At 43.2% G+C, this 25343-nt stretch overlaps 1 long non-coding RNA gene across 1 annotated transcript in view; it reads right to left on the bottom strand.

Moving 5' to 3' along the window:
* The window catches only part of LOC146813022 (uncharacterized), a 33368-nt gene extending 17870 nt beyond the window's left edge, over positions 1-15498 (bottom strand). The window contains exons 1-3 of the long non-coding RNA XR_014966006.1: positions 15469-15498; positions 15276-15389; positions 9012-9374 (exon numbers count right to left, since the gene is read on the bottom strand). This is a non-coding gene — a long non-coding RNA (uncharacterized LOC146813022). The remainder of the gene's footprint in view (positions 1-9011; positions 9375-15275; positions 15390-15468) is intronic.
* Between the last annotated feature and the right edge of the window lie 9845 nt (positions 15499-25343).

Raw genomic sequence — 25343 nt, 5'->3', positions numbered from 1 at the left:
GAAGGCTCTCCTTCCAAGCGTCTGAGCGCTAGAGCGCTACAACAAAGATGGCGCCGACAAACGGCGCTTCCTCCCCAGATCCTCACCAATGATGGCGTCCTAAGTGACCCGGGACCCGCTCTAGAAGCGGTGAGTAACTCGCCAATGCGGTATTTTACAGTGCAAGTGGGGGGCAGCGTGTGCGCTCGCGGCGCGATTAAAATCCAGGGAAAAATAAACTATATTCAACCTAGATACAAAATAGGGATTATTATTTTTAAAAAGTATGTTTCGCTAGCGCAATGCGCTTCTGTCCTGCAGTGATCAAAATAACGCAGTTTTGCAAATGTAGCGCGTCAGTACCCAGAGGGCTCCTTGTTCCATTGAGGCAAAAACGGGAGTGCCAGCTCGTGTTTGGTAAATGGAAGGTCTATACAAGGCTATGTTGTTTCCTCTTGCTTTTTGGGGGTGAATCATATTTCGAACCCGTAAAACACTGCGATTTAAAGACTTAGATAGTTGGTTTAGTGTTTTTTTATGTTGAATTAAAAAATATTTTTTTCTTTAACTACATCCGTGGTTGCTTTGTTGGTTGAGACTTAGCGAATGTTGGATGAGATAAGAACAACACGTGCCACTCTAGTTCTGCATAGTTTTATGTCCTTTTCCTTTTGTGAGACTACTGTTGGTCATTACAATAGTGATGACGCTATAAGGAATTAATATATTGAATCAACATCATCTTCTCTTTTTTCCTTTAGCGATTTTATATATTTTTTTATATGTTGACCCATACTGACCCTTAATAATGTGTGCTACAATTTGAATTTTACCTTTAGGTACCCGCTTATAGATAAAGGACCGATGAAAGGTATAGGCAGATAATTAATCTGCTTTTTGGTGAGAATACTGATTTATTTGTGTGTATTTCACTATGGTGTTTTTTGGCACAAATTTCACATACACTTTGTTATTAGTCACCTATTACAAGTTTGAATATGTGAATTATTGAGGATTGTTTTCATGTGTTATAGCAAGAAGACCAGATTGAAGTTGGTCATTGACAACACCTACATAATATAAGTATGGTTTTTGTTTATCACTTTTGAGCAGAGCGACAAGACAATGGTCCTGAAGAATGCCATGAACTTCTGGTCATCTGGCAGAAACATTTGTCCTAGTCAGATAGGAAACATCCTTGCTCCTATCGTCACACTACTTATTTTAACTCCATCCATGGGGGATAGTTCTTAAAATTCTTTTTTCCCACTTGCGATGGTTTTAATACACTTTTGATATTATTTTGCACTCTGCCCCTCATTCACAGTTCACATTGGAGTGTAGAACACCTCGAGCTCCTCTCCAAAGGGAGAGTTGTAGCCCACAGTGTACCTTGCGGACACTGTGTGTAAGAGGGGACCCAATGATGAAGCATGTCACCTTAATGGTGAGTGAGGGTTCTCGTCTTTAAAAATAAATGCTTTTTCATACACTTTTGTGTACATTTTGAATTACATTCCTAACTATTCCATTAGGGTACTTTTTGTGAGAATGATATAATGGAGTGGTACCGGTTATGGTTATAATTCCTCCAAGTGACCTTGTTGTGAGACAATGCACAAATAATTTACACATAGCCTCTTTAGTTTAGTTTGACTGCTCTGTGCCAAGCTACCAGAGGGTTAGCACAGGTAAACATATAGTGCATACTACACTGACTAGGATTGTGGTTCCTGCTTGGACAGAGTGCATATAGCTGCCAACTGGAAACCCAATTTTGAACAGTGTGCCAGAAGCAGGCCTAGTAAGTTTTTCTATTTTGGTTTATGCTGGTGTTGGTGGAGGGGTTTGGCTCACTTCCTCTCTAAATGCACTCCAGACTACCTCACAACTGGTCGGCATCTACAATCCAGTGGTCCACTTACCCTCTGGGGCAGCATGAGCAGTCACATCACTAGGACTCTTCCCACAGTTCTGCGCGGGTGTGTTAGAGAAGAGTGCAAACAGTTGGATTGTGTCACCAGTGTGGCCTCCTCGCCCCCAGCAATAGAAGGGAGCCCAGCGCTTGACTGTGCAGCAGGCATCCTGAGGTCCCCTCAAAGCCGGCAAAGCATTGAGGGCCCTCGAACAGTGTGGTACCTCCAAAAATGACACTCACCTTAATGCCCGCAGTGCCACCTAGGCAGTGAGGGTGCCTGTCAAAGGAATTCATGAGGAGGGAGGGGAGAAGAGAGGTGCCTCCCTGGCTCTTGTGCTGACTCTTCCTATCTACCGTAAAGCTCTTGGGGGACAGGCCACCAGGACAATTCAAATGCAGCAAGGGAGGAATGCCAATAGGAGGTAGGGGGTTCCCGATGACAATGGGCCCCAGCAGAGGCCAGATTGTCTTCAGCCCCCACAGGCGCAGCAGTGCAGACCACAGGCAAATCAGGCAGCAGCCCTTGCCTCCTTGCAGCCGTGTCTGTCCCACCCTGCCCAATCACAAGTGCAGGGGGGGCAGCAGGACCCTAGCTGCATCCCCGGGTTGCGTGCAGATGCAGAGGAGCATTCTGTTGGGCCAAGCCTGCAGCCATGATGTCTGGAACTATCAGGACAGGTCCTCTGACAGCCATCTAATGCGCCACCTCCTGCCGAACCCCGCAACTGGCCCAGGTACCAGACGGGAGCCACTGCTGAAGGCCAAGAGGGTGTTGGGTTGCAGAATCCATGCGGTGCTGGTCGGATGACACCCGGTAAATGCAGGCTTAAGTGCCCAACCGCCATCTTGATGGTGGTGTGAGGGAGGCTGCAGCCCATGGCAGGAAATGGAACAGAGGGTGGTTTTGCTTGCCAAATCAGTATCAATGCTGCTACTTCACGCCCAGCAGTGAGGAAGGTGTCCAGGATCACTGCCGGGCCATGGATGCTCAAGGATCGGCCCAGGGTGACAGGAACTGAGTTAAAGTGCTGCTGCCATGTTGATTGGCAATCCACACCCCAATGTTTACTCTTTTCACTGCAAAAGTAGGCTAGCATTTTCAAGATGGCCACAATTTAGTTTTTCCCAATGCATATGTTTTTTCAGTTGATTTGGATGGATGTGAATGTGGACACACACAATACATTTTTTGTTTAGGTGTGGCATGTGTTTCCAGAATAACACCTCTGTTACTTCTAGCAGTTTCCTAGCTCCTACCAGGATACCATAATGTTCATCCCATGGGCATAGCTTCAAGGGGTGTATCTGGTTGTGACAGTGCCCTCATTTAATTCATTCTTGTCCTGGTGGTTGGGTCTGGCGGCCTGAGTCAGGTCAGCTATCCCTTTTTCAGTTTCTCCGGTTGTGAGCCAAGAATGAAATACAAAACAGGACCCTTGAGTAGGACTACTAACTTCACTACTACTAAATTCCTTCTGTGAATACCAAAAGTAGTAAGTTTAGGATTTTGTCTCAGATTAGATCTGTGAATCGGCCCCCTTGTTCCTAATGGGAGTAGTCCATTCCGAACCTTAGTCATCTCACCCCCCACCCCCACCCTGGAGCCGACTGCATTTTTATTTGGAAAATTTGAGATTTTAACCCTCCCAGATCTCCCAAATCTCATTGACTAAGCTGCGCCCCTGACTCAAGTGGACGGTGATGAAAACAAGCTTTGCAAATGCAATAGATCTCGCATTTGCTTGAGTTAAAGCTATTGGCATTGTAAATGACCATGTCTTTTACCCATGGACATGGTAAACTGTCTTGATGCACACAATATGACACTTCAGTTATGTCTTTTAAAAATGCCTGAGGGGGTACAACCAGAGGCTGCAGGAAGCAATGAAGGGTAGATAAGCAAAAGGTGAAGTTGCCAATCTGCTGGGACATGGATATGGTTTCAGGGCAGCTGCAGTTGTACTCAAAAGTGGCACTGGACAGGCATGAGGTGCAGTACATAGGGAAGCATTTGGGTAGGAAAACACAATCAATGCAGTCACCGGTGGGCACAATATAGACAAGAGTGGGGACAGAAAGCCTGGTACAGCTACAGTGGGAACAGAAAGTGTAGTCACGTCCTCCATCAGGCAGAAAGAGGAGGGATACACCTAGAATCCAACCTCAAACTTGTGTACATCCCTTCGAGCCTGAACAGGTGTAAACACAGACTGGCCGTGCACACAAGCAGAGCTCTGTGTGCTATCATGAACCTGTAGGCTTTAAAATTGAGGCAGAGTTATCGCTGCTCTGCTTTGTACTGCAGGACTGCAAAAAGCAATGGTTAGTCCCATGATGGCTTGAGACACTGCAACCCCTGCAGACTTAATATGCAATCAGATACCTGTATAAACATCCTAAAGGCGAAAAGATAAGTAAAGGAATAGGAAAGTATGAAAGTAGGATGAGAGAGACTTTCGTCGACAGTAAACAAACTTACAAAGTTTACCGCACAATGGGGCATATCAACAAGGGCTTTATCTCTGCTTTTTTGGCTTTAAAAGCAAAAAAAGCAGAGATGAAACTAGCACCCTATCAACAACATGTTAGCACCCTTTTACTCTATGCTTCCCCTTGCATCTCTAATGAGATGCAAAGGGGGCGTTCCAGAGTAAAATAATAAGAGAAATGTCGCTAAGCGACATTTCTCCTATTATCAAGAATATCGCTAACCCTGTTAGAAACAAAAAAAGCAGCGCTAACCGTGGTTAACGCTGCTTTTTTACGTCTGGTATTTTTCTTACTTAGCCATGATATCCTATGGATGGAGGATATCATGGCTAAGTTTTTCTGTCCCTATCAACAAGCTAACGTGAGATTATCGCTGGGTTTCCAGCGATAATCTCACGTTAGCCACTTAGCGTGAGGATTTTTATCGCTATTGAGATAAGCGTTGCTAATAGCACGCTATCTCAGCGATAAAAATCAACACTAGCCGGCGATAATTATCCTAGCGCTAAGAGCGCTTAGCGATAATTATCGCCGGTTGTTGTTGATATGCCCCTATGTCCCTGTGTTCCTACCGTCCAGGCACCCGCACTTGCACCAGCACATACTTGCAGGTGCCTTCCTGATCAATTTACACCTCGGCCATACTGCTGACGGAGCTCAGGATGAGCCTTTCATGAGAGTGAACGGCAGCCATGACATAGAGAGGTAAAAACACTGGTTCCACAACTGTTAGTTGAAAGAGAAGTGGGACTAATGCCACATATCCACCAGCAACAAGGCAGACATCTTCCAAAGGGGCTTTTTAAAAAACAAATCTCATAATGCATGGGAGGTCTGCCATAGATAAACAAAGAGTGGCATGCCGCGGGAGGTGGTGGCTTGGGATGACACCGAACGGGCCGCCATAATTAAAGATAAAAAGTGGAGTGCCACGGAAGGTGGTGGCAGGGGGTGGGCATTGCACAGGATACGATAGATAAACAAACAGTGGTGTTCCCCGGGAGAGGGAACACCATGGGCCGCCATATTTAAACAGAAACAAGTGCAGGGGAGGCACCACACAGGAAGATTACGTAGTGAGAGCAGGGGCTTGGGATACATGAGCTGGGCTTGTAGTGTAGGGAAGGGCAGCAGAAAAAAAGAGTTCTGAAAAATAATAGGTAAGCCCTGAAAGCGTTGGCCGGTGCTCCTCATCCTTCAACGTATGAGCTGGGGGACCAGTTAGGAGCCAGGAAACAAGAGCAATGGAGGAGTTAACCAATGGCAACCAGCAGGCGGAATTACACTCCAGATACTGATACAGCAGGTCTTCCAGACAGCGCGCTGCCTAGGCTCGACCTAAACATGATGGTCAGGAAAGCATAACAGGCCCATTTAAATACTGAAACAAAAGATAGGATGGCTCATAAATGCTGTGCCAGGGACCTTCCACCCTTCAATGTCCGGTTCTATGCTTATATGCTGACTGAGCTGCAGGTGTGCCATATCTGTACAGGTTTTTATCCTCTGCACTTTCCCCCTCCTTTATTTGTTATAAACTCTCTCCACTGCAGAGCTTCCAGCATCACCTTATATTTTTTAAACCATATTATTTGAAGACGGTTTCAGTTTTAGTTTCACAGGCCTGTAGAATCTTTATTTTTTTTTCTGCTCTGCTAAACTTGTTTTTAGGTATGCCTATATTTTGTATGTGTTATATCCATCTCTCCTCATAAACTCAACATTCTGCCTTTAAGCTAGTGGTGATAGAAAGGTAGCACTTACAAATAGGGACTCCATGTGCTTGTACTGTCTACCACCTAGCTGCTGTTGTAATGCTAGCAACAAGCAATGATGGAACATGGGTAGTAGGGAGGGCTCTGAGGTACCAGAAACTAGAATTGTCTCTTTTACTCAAAATTGGGAAGAAAGCACCTGTTACGTGATAGAATCCTCTTTGAGCTTAGATAGAATTGTCAGTGAGCTTATGTCACTGAAAGCACCACAGCTGTGCTGTCTCCAGGGATTGTCACCAATTCCAAAGATACTCTCCCTCTCATTCATAATGCACATAGCTGCCACTAGTATGACCTAGGAACACTATTACCTCACACTGTGACGTCTGCGAGCGCTTGAATGTATGGATGAGAAGGGTTTTGCTGGTGTGACTATTTTGTGTGGAGAATAGTGCCTTGTGTGCTATGGGTTAATGTTGCAGATGTGCTCTACCTCAGTCATATCACAGAAGTTGTGTTCAGTATAACACAGCACAAAGCAGGAGATTCATTTGTAGGATAATATGTAGATTGAGTGCAGAGCAGAGAGTACCCTGTAGAATTAGGGTTATAGATGTGGGATGTGCCTGAGGGAGGGATGAGTGCTTCAGTCGTGATCAGGTTCAAGCACCTGTGACGGTGAATATACCATTTATGTAAGAAGCAACATGCCTTGTGCTAGATTCCCAATTATTAATAGTAATCTGTCATTAGAAGTGGGGCGGCAGTGCTGGTTTGTATCTCTCGCCTGGGGGCTGTTCACAGTGGAAGGTTCAGTTCTCTGGGGACAGTCAGTCTTCTGAATTGTACAAATGCCAATGTGAATTAGATGGTCATTTCCTGTTTGAAGACTCTGGGTCTGATTCAGAGTTTGGCAGATTCGTTTACCCATTAACAAATGTGACGTCCATCGTATCACGAGTCCATTATATCCTATGGCACCTGTAATACGTCAGACGGATACCCGCCATGTTTGTGATGGAGTAGTGTAATGAAGAACTTTCTTCAGTAACTCCAACACATGTAGTTGTGTACAAGAAACATTTTTATCGGCCACAGTCTTCTCGAGTTTCCAGCCAGCAACTGCCCCGTACAAAAGCCCCACAAACATTCTTTACTCGTCATTCCACACTCCAGGGAAACAGGACATGGAATGTGGAATGTAGGGATGACAACATCAGCACAAGTAGACTGTCTGAAAAACTCTAAATTAGGCCCTATTTCTGAGCTGATTGGTTCATAGGTTCCTCTTAGGACCGGATTATCTAGTCTATGTAGGGTGATGGATACCGAGAGCCTTGAAGGAAATACTCTTTAATGTAACATTCCAGTGCAGAGGATGGTCCCAGGATTGGGCATTTAGGTGAATTTCTGCAGCAATTCTCTGCGTATATTGGAAACCACATGGGCGATGCTTAATTGAAACTGATTAGGAAAATCCAGTAAAAAAAGAATGATTTTTCTGGGAAGTCCTATATGATGGAATACGGTTCTCACTACTGTGCTGGTCATAGGTCCAAGGCTAATCCAGTGTCTAGGATGCAGTGATTTCTGGTGAACTTTCGCAGTAGTGGGGTGTAAATTGCCACCACAAATTTGACTGTGTTTTTGAGAGCAACAAGCCTGCTCAGCCCCTCTTGGAATGCTTGGAGGATTACTATTGAACTGCACATGAAAGTCATGGGGGGTTGCGAGCACCTTCTACGTGGATTAATGCAAGAGCCAACGCTTTCATTATATGTCAAGTAAGACTGACAATCCCAGGGGAATTTGAAGGGTCCACCCCTCTCCCCATGAAATTATTGAAAGAATAGGGATAAGATATTGTGCATTTTACTAATGCACAATCAATAAACATTTGCTAAATCTGCATATACACTTTGATATGAATTAAAAATGTATATGACATCTTCCTTGACTTCTTTCTTTAGCTTTTTTTCAATTCTCCATGCTCGCTCCTTGGAGTAGATTTTAATTATATAATAGGACTGAGAGTCTATTTGGAGCTGTCAGAGTATGTCAAATAAAAAGTTACACAAACCTTACAATCTCAGATATTTCATGCTCAGACAACAGAGCTATTTCCCAGGTGTTCTAGGCCTCACAGATTCAAACAGCAGGTGTATCCCACAGACCTCAGGCAGTATATCTCAACAAGAGTGCCGTAAAAATGTATAAATACAGATTCTGAGTGCCATCATATTATTAATGCAATACTAACCATATTAGCTAATAAGAGCCTAAGAGCACGTAAGAAACTGTTATAACACCATCAATAAGTGTCTTCACTCAACACAGCCTCCTATGAATCATCTTCAGGCAGGCTTCCTCAATGCTAAACTAATTTGCCTACTTTTCATTTTCAAGATATACTTCAATGCATTTAGAATTTACTGTTGTTTTGTGTAAAGTGTGATAGCCTGAGATGAACGCATCTGTGCAGTTTCCAATGCTGTTATCAGATAACCCCATATAAGGTAAGATGAGGGCATTGATAAAAAGTAGTACTGGGTTTTTGGGTTTGACTCTGTACATAACTATGTAAAACATCTCCTTTCTTTGTAACGTCAGATTCCTATAAAACCAAAAATGGACCACCAAAAGATCTCGCAATCAGGACAGGACTAATACCTGTGATGCTGTTCTCCAGCACTCAAGTTTAGATATCTTGGTTACTCAGCAGAAATATTTAAAGTCGTTTTATGGTGTTATTTTGCCATCACACATCATCTATCCTCCCATGAGTCAACCAGCCTCATCAATGACTCCCAGGTTGGCATCACATCCTATTGTGGCACAGAGGCTACTTTAGTAAACTTCAGAAAAGAACTGCACACATCCAGGCAAAAGGGCAAACTTTGTGCACCTACCCTACTGGACCTCTTGGATGACACCATCGACCACCAGATACTAATTGAAAGATTGTCTGCATCAGCTGACTTCAGTGAATAGTACTGTGATGGGTCATTTACTTCCTGCAAAATTGTACGGCCAAATTCAAGTTGGGCCCATTCCTTTTCCAAATAGCGGACATTCATTCTGGTGTACTTATACCCCAGGATTACGCCTTGTAACCGGTGCTATTCATTGCTTACAAAGTGCTCCTGTTTGACTGCTCCAACTTCTTGAAGACTGTATTTCACATGTATGCAGATGATGCACAGTTCCACCTCACACTTGATGATGAGGTTGACAATCTTCTCAACTTGTCTCTTTGCCTTGTGCAGGTGGGTCTGTGGAAGGGAAATGAGTGGCAAAGTAAAAGGCAAAACGAACCAGTCACTCCAACCCTTTATCACTTTTGTAGGGCAAGTTCCACTAGGCACTCACTCAAGCCCAGAAGGAAAAGCACACAACTTGTGAGCACTCTATTATAGAGACATTTAATTTACCCCCAAATGAATTATCTTTCTAAAGCAAATTCCACCATCTCTGTCTGTTTGGTGAGTCTTTGTCATGGCTCAACCCATCTAAAAAAATCAACTTAATCCTTGTTGTGGTGATGTCAGTCTTGGATTATTACAACAGCTGTCCATGATCTCCCCAGTTTATCTCTCTCAAAACTGAGATTTTCAAACTATGCAGCTCACCTGTTGTTTGGTTTGAAACAACAGGATCAAATCACATTGGCTCTCAAACCTCTCCCTTGGCTCACAGTAAAAGAAAGAACCACCATTAAACACTTGCCTCCTACAGAAGGTACTCCATGGCTATTCACTTAATTGTCTTGCTAAACTGTCTGTTCTTTGCCAACCCACAAGAAACCTTATCTCTACCAATCGAAGCCTATTGTCGATCTGGGCAGGTTGATACAAGAGATAGGGTGGTTGATCACACCATGTTCTGGGCTCCTCTCAATAGAAGCCATTACCTGTACATCTGAGACTAGAAAATGACCACCACAAGTTTTGAATACATGTAAAGTCTCTAATTTTCTCCCTTGCACTTGGATAACGGTATCCTCTTCACTATGGCCCACTCAATTAGATGCTGAAGGCTTGCCTTGTCAGTCCCCCAAAACTGTTCTAACCTTCTTCACCCAGGCTTTCAGGACTCTAGCTCTACCTCAAGACTTTGCCATCATGTTCAGGTTTTATGTGAGGGTGTTTATCTGCTGGCGCTTTATGCCCAAAGCTGGATGATAGACTGGTTATCCATCATCAACTTTCTAAATTGCAGGTTATTTGCCCTCTTATGAGTACCCTTAACCCGCTAGGCACACTGAGACCAATGCAAGGTGGTTAGTAATGCTTTACAAGACCCTCAAATGAAGTGAAAGTAGCATTACAGCCCAATATTATATTTTCCCTTTCATGAACAGTTGGCAAACACTTTTTCTAATTCAATAAACAAAGGTCTTTCCATTCTGAAGCAGAAACCGTTATACATACCTCGCCTTCCCATCGGTTTAGAACTCCAGGTGATCTATATATATATAGATATATATATATGGATTGAGAACACTAAGGTAAGAGTACAATTGCCTAGCCTGCTATGCTTTGGCTCACCATAAAATAATTGTATAACTACATCTTCTGCATTACTAATATCTTCCCCAGAAGGGTGTAAAGTGTACTGGAAATTCCCTAAATACAAACACAGGTAGCATTTTGCATTAGCACCATTTTTACCATGGATAAGCCTTGATGACTTTAGTTGACTTTTTTCTATGTTTGAGTACTGGGGTCTACATATATTGATGCACTGCATCCACATGTTCTGTTTTTGGGGGGAGCTTTAGTATAATCATTTCTGAAGTGGTGGTGGCTAACTTTGAGGGAAGCTGTTTAGTTGCTTTGTTTGGGTCATGGGAAAACATTCACTATAGAAGTAACATGATAACTGATTCTATGTTAGAACTGGATGCTCAGATTATGGCTCGCTCACTCAGTAAAGCAAAGGACTACATTTCCCATGAGTTCTAGTAAAAGAAGCAAAACTCCACCAATTTGTGGGGTTGACCTTCCCATAAGACCATCCACAAGGAAAAGTGCTTCTCCTCATAGATCTCCTGATATGATGTAATGAATATTTTTTTATATGCCGATTTGAAATTAATGGGGTTTGTTTCAGGAAGTGGTTATAGATTACCAACTGCTCAGGCATTTGTTATATTCTTGTTTTGCTTGTTTATTGTAGCATGATTTCAAGCTCATTCACCACATTTAATAATTTTCCCCTCTAGTGAGACGACTACAGCGGAGGCGGTCCTACCCCCTCTAGTGAGACGACTACAGCGGAGGCGGTCCTACTGACCAACCTCTGCCGCACCATGCGGGCAGCTGATCAGCACTTCAAATTTGCATGAAGGTAGTTTCCACCCGGCGCCAATAGGGGCTCTACTGGCATGCAATCCCACTCTTCGCATGTGTGTCATAGGTCTCTTCATCCACTTTGAGACTTCCCCGAGATAAAAAGATGATAATCGATATAAGGAAGGCATACATGCTCAAAATCCATTCAGTTCAGCCCTGTACAGTTAAAAAACTGATGGAACACACTGTAGAGGTGATTCTCCTCAGTGACAGGGAGCTGACCTCTAACCCTGTAGGGTCCATTCGCTATAAAGCCAGTGTATCAATGGAAATATTTTTCCACCAGCTTCCTGTCTTCATTAAGGTTTCCTTAAGCTCCACCTTTGTCAATATAACCTATCTATTGCTCCTGTGGCAGGCAATTGGGGGGGAGTGTATAGGTGAGGAGTCGCCTTGAAGAGGCAGTTTTCACTTCCCTTTGATGAATAATTCAGGGGTCAGTCCCTGCAGAAGGAAATGTTCCATACTATACAAATACTGGGCAGACAAAGTCTGCTCCTGGCTGTGCAATGCAGCTTAAACCCCCACCCCCCTCCCTCGCGTGTGACGACTTTGCTCTTAAGGTTCCTAAAACCTCAAGGTAATCAACCATACAGCAATTCCAAGACCAAGGAGATGTCCTCTCCTCACCCAAGACCTTCGCGTGGCTGAGGCAAGCAATCCTAAAAACACAAGTTAGTGCCTTCTAGTAAGAGTCTGATGACCACTTCTACCCTCATTGAACCCCCTTGGATGATTGACGGTTTCCTCTATTTGAGGGCTTCCACATAGGGAAAGATACTGGCAAACTTGGCAAGAATAAAGGCTCAAGGGATGAACCAAGTACTGGTAGACCATGGAGGACCAATGGAGTCCCCAAATGGCCCAGAGTAGAAGTCTCTCTTAAGGAGAGCATGGGGGGACTAAACATCCTGTGGGCATGATGGACCCAAAGGATATTTACCACCCGCGCTTAGTAGCGTCGGATCCAGCACAGAAAGTAGCCCAGTACATGGACAATAGAATATGTAATCTTATGGACGAGGAGGTCCCTGGCTGCCAGATGGCAAGGTTGCCCTGACCCCTGAGATCAACCGAAAAATGATCATTTTCATCACAAAATCAAAGATTGTAAAAAGAAAAGATAGCTCGATCCTAGAAAGCTTGCCAAAACAAACTCCTGGATGTCTTGGGGTTCTTAACAAAGATTTTGGATATGGACAAAGAGGCCAAAGAGTCTGGCAATATCATATCCCCCGAAATCTTGTCCAGTTGGGCACAGAGAGCCATATGCTCTCGAGGAAATGCCAGCTGTGCTGTATCAACCAGCGACACCAATCCTTGCCTAATAAAAATCAGCCCACAATTAGGCAAATTGACCACCTCTGAGGTGGGCCCTGTGGCAGATGCATGTCTCTTCAGGGATCCACTCTAAGTTCGTAAATAACTTACCCACAATGAAAAAGCATCAGCAGTCCATAAAAAAGGTTTCTGGAGTGGCAAGTAGAGGTATGGGGTGCTTGATCTACTGCCCTTACCCTCAAGCCTCCCAAAGAACCAGGGAACAAAGCTGTTTCAGTATCAAAGATCCGAAATGATTTGGAGAGTTCGTCACAACCTGAGTAATGGGCCTAAGATGCAGAGGAAGTGGAATCTTTGAGGCACATCCAATGCTCCTAGATGCCCCTTAGGTATAAACGACCCCTCCTTTCCAACCAAAAGTGAGGGGAAGGCTGTGGCTCTTTTTTTCTCAAATGGAGGGAGATCACACAGGACGCTTGGGTACTACAAATTATGTCAGGGTTTCAGATAGAGTTTTATGGTAGTCCAACTCAAACACAAAAATATAAGCCATTGTTTTGTCCCAAACAGACAAACACCTCATCATTCAAGAGGTATCTTTTGCCAAGCTTACAGATTGCTCATGTGTGTCATTTCCATAGTTCAATGTACTTAGGAGTCACATTCTACAGCCACCTGATCTGAAACCTATCTTTTACAGTGTATAATGCAATTTTAAAATAATGAGTTGCATATTCACTTTGATTTCATTCACATACTCAGGCCTAGTAGAACTAAAATTATACAACTCAGTTGTCTGAAGGTGAAGACTACCAGAGTTGTGGTCCAAGAAAATTATTTTGTCCTCCTTACCCATGTTTTTGACTTCACCCTGCACTCTGAAACTGCCCCGTTGCAGCACTTAAGCTTGTCAGGTGCTCAGTTCTACTGGACTCACCTATGGTAATCTGGTCTTTGAATCCAGTGTGATGGACCAAGCTGTAGACTTGAGATTGCAGGCAAGCCTGCTCTTTGATCACATTTTTCCAGGTAGTGAGGGTAACGGACTCCCATTGTCACAACATGTACTCTGACTGATAGGCCTGCTACTCTCCTTTGAAGCTTGTCTCTGTGCTTGTTGCTGTAGAGGTGGCTTCACACTGGGAGCCTCTGATTTCTTCTATCTTCATGTTCCTCATTGAAGTCACATGTGGGTCGTAGCTGTGAGAATAGGTGAGCTAAGGGTGGGCTCAGGTGCTGGCCAGAGCTGGAGGTGGCACTAAACTGCACTCGCTGTTGCCTGTTGGACGCATTACAGTGGGGCCTCCATCTCTCCCACACATGATCAAAGGCAAGGTGGCAGGTGAGAGTTATATTGTTTGTTATTCTGGCCTTGGACAAAATGTCAGAAAAACTGTTAGACTGGCTGCCTACGAATAGTATGACACTGCTTGGGTTCCGCGGAGTCACTTGTTTGGGCAACGCTTGCAGCAAGACAAAAAACAAAGTGCTGGCACCTGAGACAATTACTGCAAGTGTGTTTGTTCCAGAGCAGCAGTCGCCGGATCCACGTGGGTTCAAATCCTGCCTGTTGTTTTTGTTCTGTAGTGATGATGGATGACCACATGAAGGCCTGGCTCAAATTTGTTTTGTTAGTACAAAAGACAACGTCACAAGGAACTCATTTTTCTAGAAAGTTTGAGGAATATGCAACTCAATTATTGCTGAGATTAAATCATAGACAGAAAATGTTTGATACAGTCGTGACTCTTTGTTGAGTCCAAATACAATATACATTACTTTTGTATTAATGTAAATTTAATTACAAAAGCCCATACAGTTTCTTTGTCCTCAAGACTACCTGACTTCAGTCGAAGTAGGTAATTTAATTATGCAGTATCAAAAATAATTACATATAATTCCACATTAAAATATTTTTGTGTGCCCCAGTGAAGTGACCATAACCTATTAGGTGAGTATTCAGTGACAAGGTGAACAAACAAGGCAAAAACAGGTTATTGGTGCAGTACAAAAGGATAAGCTTGATACAATATGATTATTCAATTTATGAGCTCTCTCTTTTGTCTGTATTCGACGACGTTTCGACCCTCTCTAGGTACGGGGTCTCATCAGGACCAAATTACTGGGGTACTGTAGAAGACAAAGATGTGTAATAATGGATGTGGGCTGTTGCAGATAGTCATAGGGGGCTATGTTACTACTGTAGAGGTTAGAATAATGCCTCTTCAACTGTTTGGAGCATACAGCACGGTACAGGAACTGTGAAATCCTGACCTGTGTAAAGGCAACTTGCAAAAAGTGCCAAACAAGGATAGCCATAACGTGGTACTCACAGTTGTAACGTAATACATCTGATGTGTAACCATCTGCGAGAAATTATGCTGTGGTATTGGGGTTACAAATAACCACGGATTCGCTGTGTGGCTCCATCATATCAATAATTGGTATATGAACCTGTGCAGGCAAAACAGCGATATACATACGAAACTGACCTGTATTCCAGGGAAATGAATAATGAGGATAGAGCAGGGCACTTACTTAGTTCCACGATATTGCATACAATAATGTGGAGTCCTCAGTCATTTAGCAGGACTCGTATTTAATACAGGGTTGAGCCAAGAGTAAGCTTCAAATTTAACCGCTGGCAGTGACCTAAACGGGGAGACGGGAATGATTAACCGAGGTATAGTATGAATCTAGCTGGATAGTCTCTAGCGGTAGCAGCACTTACTTGATATCATATCGCTCGCAAGGTCACGATCGACTGCAGTAAGCGGTTAGGCGGTGAACCTGGTATTAAAACATCGACCGGAAGTGGAACACCAATCAACCGTTGCTAGGATACTTAGCTATCGTGAATGAGGCGACCATCTTAGGCTGGTAAAGAATGCCTGACCGCTAGTTATATCTTTAGAATTATGCGCAATGCTAATTAGTAATATTGTATTAATAGTCATGATTGACTATAATGAGTGGGTGGGCATTGAACCCGGTATTGAAAAACTGACAGGAGGTAGGAACACCAGCTATATGTGGATAGGATACCTAGCTATCATTAGTACGACGGCCATCTTAGAATGGTGAAGAATGGCTAAACGCTAGTTCTATCTTTAGAATTAGGCGCATTGTTATTGGACATATATATTTTATTAAAAAAGTGACGTCGATGTGTGACAATGTATTTACATATATATCTTTTGTGATCTCATAGAACTAAGTTGTCATGTTACACAATCGGTACAATCAAAACATAAAACAATAAATACAGTACATGGTGAATACTGCGCTCTTAATACATAGATGATATTCCTATCATTGTGGTTTGTGATGACCATACATATTTAGAATTTAGAGCATGTTGTACCTGTGTGACAATAAGATACAGAGGATAAAAGGAGAGAGAACATCAAGGTATATATGAGTTATAGCGAAGATGACCATTTCAACATATCTTAATACACGTAGAGAGAATATTGTAGGCATGAATAGCAATGTGTTGTATATCGTCATGTCATGTCTTGGTTACAATCATGAATCTAGATTTCAGGAAGGTAGACAAAGCCCTGTCTACCCCCTATCTGATTGGACGTAACTCTCTGCCAAAGTTCAGTGTAAGCTGATATAACTGCGCCATTCTTCAAGACTATTCAGGCCCTTCCTGATTGACCCACACTGGTCGATCCATTTACATTCTAGTGATTGTAGGATCTGTGTGATATCTCTACCCCTCGGTGGTATGGTGGCTCTCTCTATCACCTGCCATTTGAGATCATTAGCTAAATGACCATTGTCTTTGTAGTGATCTACCAGCGGTGCATTCTCTACCTGGCAGCGAATTCTGCTACGGTGTTGGCCAATACGTGCTTTCACGGGTTGTGTAGTTTGGCCTATATATATCAGGCCACATGGACACCAAGGGGCTGATTCACAGAACTAACTTAAGACAAAATCCTAAACTTACTACTTTTGGTATTCACAGAAGTTAGGATTTTGTCTTAAGTTTGTCTTAAGACAAACTTAGGACAGATTTAAGACAGACTTAAGACAGACTTAAGACAAACTTAAGACAGACTTAAGACAGACTTAAGACAGACTTAAGACAAACTTAAGACAAACTTGAGACAAACTTAAGACAAAATCCTAACTTAAGTCTGTCTTAAGTCTGTCTTAAGTCAGTCTTAAGTTTGTCTTAAGTCTGTCTTAAGTCAGTCTTAAGTTTGTCTTAAGTCTGTCTTAAGTCTGTCTTAAGTCTGTCTTAAGTTTGTCTTAAGACACACTTAAGGCAAAATCCTAACTTCTGTGAATACCAAAAGTAGTAAGTTTAGGATTCTGTCTTAAGTTAGTTCTGTGAATCGGGCCCTCTATACAGTAAATCACGTTAGGCGTGGAACAGTTAGTTAGTGTCTGAAGTTTCAATCTAATTTGATAGTGTACAAATTCATTAGTTTCTACTGTGAAGTTGCAAGCAACGCAGCTCCCACATTTATAGTGTCCTGTCAAGGGAGGTAATGACCATAAGTCACGGATGGTACTCTTTCCATGATTAACACTAGTGTCTGAGTGTACCAGATGGTCCCTAATATTTTTGCCTTTTGTAAAGGAGAACATAGGTTGTTCCTGACACAAATTCAGATTACTTCCGGTTGGCCAGTGTCTCTTAAGGGTCTTTTGTATCTGGGTGCTTAGCGAGCAAAAGGTGGTCTCGCACACCGTACGTTTAGTGCTTTCCTTCGTGGTTTTGTTAAGTAGTACCTCGCGGGGGCTGAACCACGCCCTTTTCATTGAGGTTTTTATGAGTCTCTTTGGATATCCTCTTTCGTGTAGTCTTGTACTAAGTATATTAGCTACTTTAAAGAAATCTTCCTTCTCAGAGCAGTTGCGACGCAATCTTAAAAATTGGCCATATGGGAGGCCGTCTTTTAGTGCTCTAGGGTGGAAGCTCTTATATTGTAGCAGCGTTTTGGTGAGAGAAGCCACATATGTGTGTAACATTATAGTTTTTACACTTGAACCCACAATACTAACCTCTCCTAGCCCAAGCTGCCAGTGATGAGCTCCTAATTGTGGCACTGGCAGACAGCAGCACCACATTCACTTTCAGTGACTGCTTTGTTTATGCAACTCCTCATTGTGGTCCTCCAAGGACCTACAATATGTGTGACTAATGCATTTTAGTATGGTGATACTGACGTCAGCACTAAAATGCATTAGTTCAACCCCTGTTGCTTGGCACTTGGCTGGACTGCAAAGGGGCAATAGTCCCAATTTCTGTAAATCCACACAGCTTTGTTTGCAATCTTTTACTAGCAGACAATAAAGATAAGGGCCTTTGCCCATCAACAGTATCAAAGAATTCAATGAATAGGTGAAGTATCAACATTTCAAGATGGATGGTCCATATCTACTAAAAAACATTTTACTGCCCAACGACTAGATGGTGTTCATTAATCTGAAGGAGTGATACTTTGTCCCAATTTCCCTGCCCCACTGAAGATTCTAACAATTCAGATGGGACAGTGTGGCTTATGCACGGCCAGACTGGGAACAGAAACCATCCCTGGCAACTCGCTCGACCATCCCCGGGGTGAGGGGCGCTTTGCTAGAGTGCTGCACCACTGCCGCTTTTGTTACAGGGGGGCGATATTGCAGCACTGCTGCAAATTCAGCCCTCAGTAACAAAACTGCCCCCCCACGGACCAAAAACTGGCCCCCACACTACCAGGCCCACTGGAAAAACGACCAGAGCCTGCTACATGCAGTCCGACCCTGGATGTATGAGTTTGTTGCACTGCCATTTGGGCTCTCATTCACTCCAAGGTGCTTTCTCACCATAATAGTAATGTAGCTACTGAGACGACGGAAGGATAAAGCTAACTACATGGGCAACATTCTGTTCATGAATTGGAGTATAGCAATGTCCCTTCTTCAAGATCTGGGTTTCACTATCAAGGAACAGAAATCCGAGTTCACCCCTTCTCAATAAATGAGGTTTCCTGGATTTATGAACAACTCTGTTTGATGACCGCTTAATCTCCCTCAGAGGGAAATTACTCTTATCAAGAAAGAGCTATCGAGAACCCTAACGAAGGAGGGGGTATTTTTGAGATTCCTGCCAGATTCTTTAGGTTCCTGGCAAATCCGATCCAGGCCATTTTTTCCCGTGACCGCTTTACGGTTAGGCCTTACTGAGGGTAAAAGCTGTTCATTTGTGCAAAAGGGTGTTTTTTACCCAGCTCATGTATGTCTAATGGAGGAGGCGAGAGCAGAGATCCAATGGTGGTTGAACCACATGAAGGCCTGGAATGGCAGAGCAATCTTTGGTTCAGCTCCAGACAGTCATAGAAATGGATGCAAGTATTTCATGTTGGGGGTCCTGCTGTAGATAGGTAACGACTGGAGAACCGAGTCAGAAAAGGAAAGGTAATTGCGCATAAATTGCCCAAAACGTCTTCTAGGATAATTCAGAGTGAAATGTGTCTCCAAAGACGGTGTTGTGTTTTATCCTACTCTAAATGGACAATGTATCAGCATTCAAATACATAAATTGACTGGGGAGAACGAAGTAAAAACTCCTGGGAGAGCTGATCAAAGATTTCTGGCACTGCTACCTAGACAACAAGACTTTGGTCAAGCCAGAATACCTACTGGGTTAAAGTGAACCACATAGCAGACTGGAACTCCAGACACCTAAACAATGTTATTGTGTCGATGCTGGACTCATTACTTTTTCAGATGACCATGGATAAATGGAGTCCCTGCCAGGGGGATGTCTTCTTATCATGTCTCAATTATCAACTGCCACAATTTTTCAGTTCACAACCAGATCTGCTGCCACAAGCAACCAATGCTTATGTGCCGGACTAGAGCCATTTCCTAGGGTATGTGTCTTCCCCCTTAGCAATGGTCACAAGACTGATGGCACAAGTGTGGAAGCAATAGACATCCCTGATCTTAGTGACACCGCTTTGGGGATTGCAAGCATGGTTTCCAGTCCTTCTGGAACTTTCGATAGATTCACAAATCCTACTTCCTCAAAGTCAAAATATGTTGATGAAGGCTGGGGGCAACCGTCACCAACTAGTTCTGGATGGATCACTTTTGTGGATGGCCTAGAAGACTATTGGTGATGATGGAGCATCCCTGGAAGTTTGAAATTGCCTGCAGGCCTCATCAAGAACTCTTGATCTGATTCCACCATTAAGCACAACAGCTCCACTTGGCATTAATGGTCCAGTTAGTGTATGGGACGTGATTAGTATCCAGTGGGGGCAGATATCGTTCATATTCTTGAATTTTCTGTCTCAATTGTTTCAACATGGCTCAACTTATCATACGATCAACAGGTGCAGGTCGGCAATTTCAGAAGATCATGAGCTATTTAATGGGCATCCAATCAACAAGCATCTACTTGTTTGCACACTGATTAGGGGCAACTGATTATTTATTACCCCAAAACCTAATTAATCTTGCTTGTGGGACATCAATGTAGCTGTCCGTTGGAGTCTGGCAGGATAACTAATTTTTATCCAGGAAGGAGTTAAGCTAACCATGCTTTTATGTTTGGTCTCATGTAAGAGAGTGTCAGATATCAGAGTGATGGATGTATGCTCCATGGTGTTTTACCTGGAAGGGGTTACTTTAATGGTGTCCTGCCATGGCCCCTGCAGCTAAGAGCTGTTTGGCGGTGGGGCCGGGTGGGAGGATTTTGACAGACGACAATGAGGGCAAATATATATATATATTTTTTCTCGTCGTTGGTCGAAATTCCCCATACCCGACCCAACCACCCCACTGCTTTTACCTGCACGGCAGGTGGCTGATGGTGTCTTGGAGCACCAAGTCCAACATAAGTATTGTTCACTATCCAGCCTGCCTAGTCAATCAGAAACTGTGTGTTGAGATGCATTAGGAATTTCAAGGTCATGAGGAGGAACATGGACCTGCTGGTACTTGCCAGTTGTTGGTTGTGATGAAGAAATCCTCATGACTCTTCTCTGACGATTGCCAGATAGGTTAGTTGGGTGAGGCGGGCATCTATATGTTATCTTTTGGAGCTCACTCAGTAAGGGGTGATTCTATCTAAAGCCCTCTCGGTGACATGTTGTCTAGAAGGCATTATGGTGCTGCTGATTGATCATTAGACACAACCTTTAAGAAGTTCCACTTTAAATCATTGATGGGGGTGCTATCATTTGTAATACGTAAGCTTTAAACAAGCATAATCTGATCCTCTGGTGCTTACATAGAATAATATATTTCCTAGCTATTATAAAGAAAAGTTTACATTATTTTAGAACATGGGAATGTTGAGTTTTCCATTGAAGACAATGCAGTGCTTTGGGCTTCTAAAGTCTGATAGAAGCCTTTAGCATCAACATAACAATGTTTGCCTTTATTCACAGCAACTGCTGTGAACAAATACCTTAAGGAGCCAGAGGGGATTTCCACCCCCTCGGGCTCGTGAGGCCTTTGTTTTACTATTTAGAACATTTTACCTTCTAGAAGTGTAATGTTCTAATAGCCTTATAGCCTTCCGTAGCGGGCCATACCAGCCATTTAAGGCCTATTCCCTTGTTATAAACCTTTGCCTTCGGCTTGGGCCTTTAACGCTTGAGCGGGCCTTTAATGGCCGGTATAGCCGTGGATGCAATTATTATTCAACCTGGATATGAATATGATGAAAGTTCTCCCAAGAACTGGAATGTGATTCATCACAGAGTAAAAGTATGTAATTTACATCAGATTATTCTGAATAATGATAATTACCTTAGAAATGGAAAATGATGATATAAATGGCTTTTCTTTTGCAATTACAGTATATTTCCTGATTGAAAAAAATAAGCATATGAAGTATTTTTCAGTGTATTTGGAATTAGAACTTCAATGTAGTTTCCTCTTTATAGGTGCCAAACAGAAACATGATTACCAGTAGTAGGAGCATTTCAATTGGAATTTCCGCATAAGGAAAGATGAACAGCTTTTCCTTGTGGATGTTCTTATGGGAAGGTCGACATTATTGATTGGTGGACTCTTGCTTCTTTTAATAGGACTCATAGGAGCTGTAGTCCTATGGTGTTATATTGTCTTCCAAATAAATTCGGAAGGCTGAGAAAAAAAAATTAGGAATGCTAAACATAATCTCGCCTGGATGTCGTGAAAATAATTTAAACTTTCCTTTACAACACCAACTAAATTTTAAGGGTGTGTTGTACATGCAGCTTACAACAATGATATTTCTTGGAACAATGGAGAGGGGCATGTACTCTATTAAGATATGCTGTGGTTGGCATTAAAGGGAGCGAAGCCCTTTAAGCAGTTCTTTTTTACCTATATACAGTTTTGTTTTAATTTTGCTTTTTTGCTTGGTTTTAATCTTACAATACACTCCATTTCTTTTTCTTTCGTTTCCCCGTTCAGTGGAGGAAAAAGTGATTAAAGTACTCAGAAGCTTGTTCTTTTGTTTTTTTAGTTTAAATGATTTTATTACTTATTTTCAATAGAAAAACACAAAAGAACGACATACGGCATATGGTGTACAGAAATATGAAATTGGCGTGATACATCAGCTGGGAAGAAATATAACAGCTTCAATAGTATGATGAACAGGAAATATTATCACAAGCAATATACAAGAAGCGTAGAATACAAAGTACTAGCTGATACAAGATACTGTGCACTAATGATTAATCTTCATATACTCTATGAAATAATGAGGAGAGAGAAATAAGAGATGAAAGATAAAAGGAAACTAATGAGAACTAAGTAAAATATTAGGAAAAGAAAAGATAAAACGGATCAGAGCAATAAAGAGGCCTACCCATGCTTATGTTGGGTATTATGTCAAAGTATGTGTGTTGGAGAGAAAGTCGTATGGTAGCAGAGTTTTCTGGATTCAGTACGTCTGATTGTCCAAATAGTATTTTACTCATCCTTAGCTTTTTATTGTGGATAAGAGATAATGTGGGAGGGGAATATCTGCTATATAGTATCTGTACAATGATCATGGAGGTTTCTGTGTAGTGAAGTATACATCTAGTCTATCTCACATGTGTCTGGCAGAGGGTTTCCAGGGAGAGTTTCGAAAAGCAATATTGTCTGCGCCCCAGAGGAGAGTAATCCAGTTCATCCAGCATTTGTATGATGCCTTGTGCGTGATCTTCCAATTATTCAAGACAATTGTTATTGCGGATGTGAATAATAGGTCCAATAGGGCCTTGTCTGCATATTTTAGTGTATCAGCATCAAGAAACTCGTTTGTTAAAGTGGAGAGTTCTCTTTTTAACTTACCATTGAATAGTTTTGGTAAAAAAGCAAATATATTTTCCCAAAATGTCGACACAGATTTGCAGTGCAAGATAAGGTGGGCTAAATTGCCTGTTTCTTCCTTACAGTTCCAGCAAAGAGGGTCATCGCGGAGATGTTGTGAGTGTAGACGAGCCAGTGTCCAGAAGGCTTTATGTAGGAGCCATTATTTTGTTTGTGATAAGACTGGAGCTATTTTATTACGGGTAGTAGAACTCCATATGTGCGACCCTTTAGCCTCAGGTAGCGGGTTAGAGGTATGTAACTCCCAGAAAGCAACCAGGTTTTTATTGAGAGTTGAGTTTTTAGTGCGGATTAGTTTGCAAATAAGTGATACTTGGTGTGAGAAGTTGGCCTGATATATGCTGTCCACTAGTTCTAGTGGGCACCTTGTGTCAGTCCAAACAACCCCTTATTGGTTATAGGTTAATAACAACCTCTATTGAAAGCTATCCTAGTGGTAGCTATGGAGTGCAGCCTTCAGGCTAAGTCTTGAAGGAATGTAGAACAGTTTGTTTTACCAGTCTATAATCTCTTGAGTCACTAAATGAAAGATATTCACACTAGGTATTATATAAAATATATGTATTTATTACCAAACACACCCTCCTAGTCTCTTTATGAGACTAGAGGTCAAAACACATAAATTACACTTCAATAATCACAGTAAAATAGCACAAATACACGTCAGGCCCTAGGGGCGAGCCAAACCATATACTAAAACAGTGGTATAAGAACCACGACTTAGCTAGACACAAGGCCTAGAGCCTGTAGAATCACTGGGACCCCAAGGAACCACCCAAGGTAGTGACACAGGGGACCCAAGGGGGCCGTGTGCAGTGTGAGAACACAGCTGCGAACTCCCGTTAGCTTCTATGGGGAAAGTCACGGTTAGATTTTTAAAGATTAGGGACACTTAGAAATGAGTCAGGACCAAACCCTTTTGGACTTAGGAAGTTCTAGGGCTAGCACCCACGGGAGCACTGAAGTACTCATGTTACCTCAACCAGGGAAGCCGGGTGCATAGGTGTCTTTTGGTGTTGGGTCGCGCCGTCGATTTCAACGGGAACTGGCGAAGAAGTGCTGCTGCCGTGAAGATGCAAAGTGTCCGAAGAGATCCAAGCCTGGATCGAAGATGAGAAGAACCTGAAAGCAGAGGGGACAGAGTCTGGGTCACTTGCCAGTGACCAGGAAGGCGATGAACAGATGCCCACCGATGTCGGGTGATTTCAGGTAAAGGAGGTGAAGCTTGACTCTTCAGCCACGAGGACCAGGAGGTGTTGAGGACAACCAGGAGCTGGATTCGAGCTGTCCCATAAAGGATGTCGAGTGCTGCAGCGTCGGTGCCTGGATTGGACACAACAAACCTTGGCAAAAGCAACCCACGCAGAAACAGAAGAAATGCTTTGTTGCAGACCAGCAAGGTCTAGGAGACTCACCACTTGTTTGGGAGTCTGGGCACTTCTGAAGCAACCAGGGAAGCCCAAGGAAATACAAAGTTATCCCCTCAGGGACCCGCCAGTCAACTGACCAGGGATTGTGACGGGACCTCAAGGTGAAACACAAAATGGCGGCCCACGGGTCACTCGGAATGATCAGGCTGACAATCTTCAGTGGATTCAGTGCTTGAGGAGGGGGCTACAAGTTAGCCCAAGCATGACTTCCAGAGACGTAGTGAAGTCAATGCACTTGCAGAAATGCACGGTGACCAGGAGTTCCGGTTCCACGCTACTCATGAGGGCTGCGGATCTCAGCTTTGCTATGGACTCGGGTCAGCCTCAGAGATGTCTGTAAATCCTCTTCCTCGGCTGCAATTACTTCGGAGTCCGGCGGGAGCTTCGAGGATGCAGACTGGCAAAATGCTTAGTTGGTGCCTGCCAAGCAGGGGAGTCACTCATTGACCCCAAGGGAGATTTCTTCCGTTTTCTAGTCAAAATAGAAAGTCGAAGGTCCAGGATATATGTTGCAGAGTTTTGTCCAGGGTAATCTAAAGTCCTAAGGACAGGGGTCCCATACTTATACTAAGGTAGGGGGTTGGACATACTCTGGGGACCCACCTATGGGAGGGTTTGGAAAGAATTGGGGTTACACCCATTTCCTTTGTCCAGTTTCACGCCAGAGCAGGGGCAGGTAGCTCCTGCAACCGGTTTGAACTGGACTATGCACAGGGACATCAAGTGTGCCCCCAGTGCTGGACTTCAAAGCACCAGAGAGTGCTCCAGCCCAGCCCAAATACACATCTGCCTGCCTGGGGAGGTGGATACACCTCCCTCGGACAGGAAACCTATTGTCTGGGCCTCCCCT

Source organism: Triturus cristatus, chromosome 7 (genome assembly GCF_964204655.1).
Source record: "Triturus cristatus chromosome 7, aTriCri1.1, whole genome shotgun sequence".
Taxonomy (NCBI): Eukaryota; Metazoa; Chordata; class Amphibia; order Caudata; family Salamandridae; genus Triturus; species Triturus cristatus.
This window is presented reverse-complemented; position numbering and strand designations above follow the sequence as displayed.